Below are 7,268 nucleotides of genomic sequence, written 5' to 3' on the forward strand. Positions count from 1 at the left end.
CTCTTCTCCCTCCCTCTCTCCCTCACTCCCTTCCTTCCTTCTCTTTCTTCCCTCCCTCCCTTCCTTCCTTCCTTTTCTTCCTTCCTTCCTCCTTCCCACCTTTCTTTTTTCTTTCTTTTTTCCTTCCTTCCTTTCTTCTTTCTTTCTTCCTTTCTTTCTTTCTTCCTCCCCTTCTCTCTTTTCCCTCCCTCCCTGCCTTCCTCTCTCCCTTCCTTCCTTCCTTCCCTCCTCCCTTCTTTCCTTCCTTCCTTCCTTCCTTCTTTCCTTCCTTCCTTCCCTCCTCCCTTCTTTCCTTCCTTCCTTCTTTCCTTTCATTCTCTCTTCCTTTCCTTTCCTTTTGTGTGTGTGTGTGTGTCTGAACTCAGGGCATTGCACTTACCAGACAAGCAATCTATTGCTGAATAACACTTCCATCCCGCCATTCCAGTATCTTTCTTTCATAACTTTTAATTCTAGTTCAAATGATGTGTGTGCATCTGTGTGTGTATCTGTCTATGCCTGTGTCTGTTAGAAATGATAATAACATATGCTTAACAGACAGAATAGCCAAGCACTGGTGGCTCATGTCTGTAATCCTAGCTACTCATGAGGCTAAGATCTGAGGATCTTGGTTCAAAGCCATCCCAAGAGATTCATGTTTAATTAACCAGCAAAAATCCAGAAGTAGAGGTGTGGCTCAAGCAGTAGAGCATAAACAATGAACAACAAAAAAAAATGAAAATGTGAGGCCCTGAATTCCAACCCCAATATTGGCACAAAAATAAAAATCACAAATCCTTCAAAAATGTAGCTGATAATTAAATCACTCAAAAGGCCGTATGTTGATCCATTGTGAGGGTGTTTATCCATGAAGAGGTTTTTAAAGCCTAGCTATATTTAAAGATAGGTATAATCTCATTATGCATTGATTTAAGGAACTATATAAGTTAAACAAATCAATTTCAGTTAAATGCAATTATTGTACATACTATAGAAAATATTGTCAACTCTGAAGCTGTTACAATTAGCTCACCTAAGGAAGCATTAATAAATGGGGAAAAACCCACAAAAATGTGTTTGCTGAACTACACTCATGTAAGGAGAAAGACTATATATTCCCATAGTTATGAAAGACAAAAGCTTTTCTGCAAAAATACACAGGAAATCATAACATGTTGCCTATAGGAGATAGCCGACAATAAGACATAGAACAAGAGATAGCAACTAGTGATAGTGTATTTTACTTGTTAAACAATATCAGCAACAAGAAGAAACCAAAAACAAAATAATAAAAGACAGAATCCTGCTTCCATGTTATTTTTAGTAGTCATGTATGTGGTCAAGTCCTCTACTGAGGTCAGGACTGAGAAGCAGACAGATGAAGATTTGAATCACACATTAACTAGAGACTTCTTAGTGGTAGTCGAATTTTCCTGACCACTTCTCCTTCCCTGTAAGAGGAGGAAAGTAAAAATCACCCTAAAGGCGTGGCTCGGGGATGAATTGTTGAAAACAGTGAACACAAAGACTCAGCAGGCCTTCAGAAAATGATAGCCTGCTTTGCTTACACACAGACTTAATAATGAAAAAGATCTGAATTGATAACCATCTATTCTTTTCCATCTCTGCCAAATGTCCAGGTACTGTGTAAACCTTGGATTAAAATTTTTTAAAGGCACCTACCTCCTTGTGGCAGATCTCAAACCAGGATCACAACTAAGGATTGCAATTGTTTTGGGAATGTGGAGGGGAAGGGGGAGAAAAAAAGAAGAAAAGGAAATCGAAAAGCTAACTCTTTGTCTTCCTATGTGAAATTTCATTGCTTAATTTCATTCTTTTATGTCTTGGTGGTAAGGAAATCCCTGGCAGTCTTAATATGGATGGTATTTAAACCTCACCTGCTAACACTCTGCAGGGAATTAGTTTAAGCAATTAAAATCTTCGCTTTTCCCACATACCACCCATAAAACAGAGAGCTGTGGAAGACGAGGCCAACCAGCCTCTAGTCTAGTCCAAACTGTTGATAGTTTTAGAAGTGATTCCTTCCTCAAGACTCTTGACTGCCATCTGCTGGAAAATTGTAAGGATTATCACACAGATTCTCTCCTAAATTCAAGACAACAGAATCCTGGGACTAGGGAAGGAAGAGCCTACACAACAATGAGCAATCCCTTCAAGCCCACTCCCAAGCTTGGCAGTTCTACCCAGGACTGACATTCCTTGTCTAGCCCAGGTACCACTGACTTATCAATGCCTGTCCCTTTCAGTAAATTCTTCCCTGCCATGGCTTCCCTTGGTAACTCTTACCTATCCATGGTTCTTGAAGGAATGTGGCTCTCATTGCCCACAATCTCTAGGATGGAGTATCTGTGAGGTCCCTGCAGACCATTTTCAAAGACCATTTTAGGAGTCTGACCTCTGCAGGTGAAATCATTTTTAAGGAGTATGAATACATCTTCCACCATTCCTTGAGGCAGCACTGTAAATTGTGACAGTCCAAGGAGATTGGATGGAACACAGCATTACATGCAAGCTATGGGGATGGGAAACACATCTGACAGGTGCCATCAAACCAAACACAACGAAACACTGGAAATTCCCTGTTAAACTTTGGAGTCCTGGAGTCAGAGAAAAGATTGAGGGGGAGGGGAGAAGAATGTAAGGGAGGGGAGGAGGGAAAAAAAGGGAAGGGAGCTCATTCAGGAGCCAGCTCCACCCCCCTCACACACACACACCCATTGCAAAGACAGAAATGAGGTTTGGCTTCATTCTTTTCAGCACACTGATTGCCTTATTTCAAATTACCCTAACTACTTAGCATGGTAAATTAAGTTGAAACCCCCAAAAGTTTGAGGAGGATGTCATCTAATCTGATTAAAAGGAATATTCCCATCACAGGCTAGGAAGGAAATGGAAATTACTCTGAATACACTGCTATTAAATAATTTGCATAGACTTGCATATGTTATACATCAGAAAAGCATATGCTCCTTAGATTTAATGAAATAATTTTCCCTCTCTAAAGACTGGTAGAGTCTGCCCTTCCCTATCTGTCTTTTTCTCTTCCCATCTGGGAAGGGGACATTGCTATGCACAAATTACATGAAATATGCTAATAATCTTCCCTGCTGGCGGGGCTGGGGGATCCTGGAACTCCATTGCCAAACTTCCCAAATGTCTCCTTTGTCGATTTCATATAACTAAAGCTTCCCTGTACAGCTCTTGATTTATTTGGGACTTCCATTGATATGGGAAAGATGGTTAAAACCAATCCTTTGGCTCTCCTTTCCAAACAATGTCTTCTTAACCCTAAAAAGTAGCAGCTAAATCAAAAGGAAAAGGAAAGAAAAGATCATCATCCATCTCATGCCACCTCTCTCCGTTGGTTCTATGACACAGCCATTGTGGTTGCTCAGGTAGTTATCATCTTTGAAAGATGCTTGTGTCCGTTCTGCCTTCCAAGGTTCAAAACCCTTGACAACTGACTGCTGTTAAAGCATCTCCCCTAGCTTTTCAATGGAGACCAGGAAGCCCAGCTTTTCAATGGAGACCAGGAAGCCCTGATAGAGAATATGATGGGTTACTGGCTACAAGCTAGAAGAAGGGGGAGGAGAGAATTGGGAGAGATGAAATCTATATTTTTGTATTCTCTGTGGATATTCACTTGAGTTTTTTGTAATATTTTAGCAGATCTCATGTTCAATTGTAATGTAGCCAACAGAGGAATTCTAGTGAATTCCCCAACAAAATTACATTAGGATCAAATGTGATCGTTATAAACACTATCCAGATGTTGGGATGGACTGGATATAACTCTTTAAGCCCCAAATTACAGTATAATAAATGCAAGCATGGGGACCTGCCAATACATCTAAACTTTGCATCGGAAACTAGGTCTGACCTTAATTTAACTCTAGAAGTAACCATGAGTTTCCCCACTTGTATAGTTAGGATGCATCGAAAGATCTTCAAATACTAGATTGTGACAGATTTTTATCACTTACTTGAAGCAGGACCTATCAGATTCTGGAGCCAAGCCAATCTTAATGCAAGCATTTTATTAACACATTTAGAAAGGAAACAGAATTGCAACTAGAAAAAAACTACTGAGCTTATGAAACAAACCTGTGAAATGAAATATAATATTAAGATTACACTTGTCCTTGGTAAATCTTGGAGAGTTAAGATACTAGACTATGCACACACTAAGATTATTTTGTGTTATAAACCCTAGGTGAAAAGTAGCACAGACCCATAGAGAAAGGTAATATTTTGAAAGAAAGATTTCATACTCTGCCCCTGACTTTTTTTTAATCCTATCACCAGAGTGGATATAAATTGATACTTTTGTGTTACACTTTAGGTCAGCACTAAACCCAGCATAATGAGAATATCAGAAGTTATAAGAGAAGAAGACTATTTCAAATATTTTAGTATCAAATAGAAAAGATGGAAGACCCCTTCGAAAGCTGGCCCAATCAATAGACTAAGCCATTTGTTAAATAGTAAACAATGACATGAGCACTATCAGATTGTTGGATGATACTGGATGAAAACATAAAAGAAAATGTTTTAAGAAGCACCAAATATGCATCAAATCTCTTAAGAAATATACATTTTTTAAATCTGAATTTCATGTTAGATATACCAAACTATAGTATGGTCACCTCCTTGAAGAAACCTAAAATATATGATACATATGACATCTCAAAATTCAGAAGTTAGATAACTAAATAGCTATCACTTAATCATAAGTACAGCATAAGAGTATCATCACCAACTTTCCAAACTAAAGTTCTTTGTATCAGTTGAAAATACATGAAATCAACTACCAGAAAGATATGGAACCATGTTGTGATTATAATGATTAGCTATGAGCATTTAAAAATCATTTATTTTTGCAAAAAGAAATAAAAATATCTCAGTGTTGCATCCATATGGTCTGTGAATTCTCCCTTTCTTCCTTTCCCATCCTATCCCCCATATTTTCATTACTGGGTAGATGGATCATTTGGGGCAGAAAAAGACAATGAGTAATATGAAAAGGGAAGTTGTCTCAGAGGGAGACCTCAAGTAAGTGGCACCAGACACCTCTAGAGCTTCTCAGAGGAGCATGCCCAATGTCCATCAACAGATGAATGAACAAAATAGCGTAGCACACAGGGCAATATTATTTAGCTTTGAAAAAAAGGAACTACCAACTACACATGCTACTACATGTATGGAATTTTTGTACTAAGTGAAAGAAATCAAACACATGACAAATTCTATGTGATTCCACTTCTATGAAGCACTTAAAATAGGCAAACTCAGAAATAGCAGAATAGAGTTTGTAAGGATGGAGGAGAAGCAGGAATGGAGAGTTAATGTTGCTGCTTCTGGACGACTTTCTGTTTGAGATGGGGGAAAGTTTTGAGTGTACTAAACTGTGCACTCAACATTATGAGAATGGTAAATTTTTTGTTGTATATGTTTTAGAGCATGTTTATATATGGCAGATTTTTCTCTTATCATCAGACAGATGAATGTATATGAGACAATTCAAGAGCATGGGTAACTCTGAGAGTTCGGCAGTGTCTGACTTGCCAACATGCAACAATTCACCAGAAAACAAAAGCAAACCCTGTACAGCAAGTCTCTTCAGGACCAGATACCAATTTTTCACTCATGGTATTAGAGGTCAATATGATGTTAGACTTAGGTTTGTGTTTCTTATGGGTCTCTATTGTTAAGCACATCCTCCCTGCAAAATGGAGGTAAAACATGAGGAGTGAGGGAAAGAGATAAGAAGACAATGGCACAATCATTACTACTAATTTGTAAGATTATCATGTCCCAGGCCTCCAAAGTGTTTGGTGTATATTTTCCTATTTACATCTCAAGATCTCCCATGAGGTAGGAGCTCCCGTTACCTGCTATGAGATAGAGATAGACAAGGAGGTAGAGAGGTGATATGTGCCACTGTGAGGCCATGATCAAGCCAGACTGGAGCCCTGTCCTCTCCTCAAGGTAGTTTACTTTTTAAAGGGTGGACTAGAGCTGGGAAGGTGGCTCAGTGGTAGAGCGCTTGCCTTGCATGCATGAGGCTCTGGGTTCAATTCCTCAGCACCACATAAGCAGAAAAGGCCAGACGTGATGCTGTGGCTCAAGTGGCAGAGCGCTAGCCTTGAGCTGAAGAGCTGAGGGACAGTGCCCAGGCCCAGAGTTCAAGCCTCACAACCAACAACAACAACAAAAACGGTGCACTAGTGATTCTCCAGCTGTACACCTTTTCCAAGCACACAGGCTTAAAGCTGTGAGAATCTCTAAGTTGGTGAAAGTATGGAGACACTGAGGTCAGAAGCTCATCTTAAAATCCATATTGAAGAGGATGAAGGAAGAGAAAGAAAGCAATGAAGGACAGAGCTGAGAAGTGGAGGAGAGACACATCATGCCAAAGCAAAAGAGGTTTTCAAAAATTCCAATAACATTTAAGTGCCATGGAGAAGGGAGGCCTGAGGCAGAGCTCTTACTATTAAGTCAGAGCACAGTAAGAGAGACACCCTCCACATCTCAGGTTTTGAATGAACAAGGTAGTCCTAATGCTTGCTCCATCACTGGTTGACTTCTTGGATGTCCTATCTCCAGGACCCAGGTACAGAGCAACAGCCAGATGCAGCCTTGACTTTCACCATGTAAGAGGATAGGTGAGAGGCTGATAAAGGGCCAATCCTCAAACTATTTTGTTCCTTATGTCACAGGTCACTTTCATTCATATCACACTGCCCAAAGTCAGAGACAGGGACACACAGAGATAAGAGAGTATGGAAGCTTAATTCTATGATGGGCCCAACAGGAATCAGAAATATTTGGTAGACAGCATTAATAACTACCACATGCCCTACCCTCAGGAGCAGTCTTGGCAATAAACCTCTAACACTTACATGGTACTCAATTGATTTACAACCTTTCTTACACATATTATTACATGAGAGCCCTCACAAATCACATTTTGTTTTATTATTTCCATTTTGAACCTGAGGAAACAGGATCAAAGAAATCAAATGTTTTGCCCAAGGTCACAAACTAGTGAAGTGGCAGGTCTAGGATTTGAACCCTAGTTTCCTGTTACTTAGTCCAATCTAAGCATGCAGATGGGGACAGATGCCAGATTACAGTCATTAAGAGATCCATTGAAAGTAAAGAAATGAAACCGAGTACACTAACAAGCTTTGATTTCATCTTGAAGCTATGGGACAGTTCCTAGCAGAAGAGTAACCTATCAAAAGGGATGTTAAAAAAAAAAAAAA

Source organism: Dipodomys ordii, unplaced genomic scaffold, assembly GCF_000151885.1.
Source record: "Dipodomys ordii isolate 6190 unplaced genomic scaffold, Dord_2.0 Scaffold3, whole genome shotgun sequence".
NCBI classification, from domain to species: domain Eukaryota; kingdom Metazoa; phylum Chordata; class Mammalia; order Rodentia; family Heteromyidae; genus Dipodomys; species Dipodomys ordii.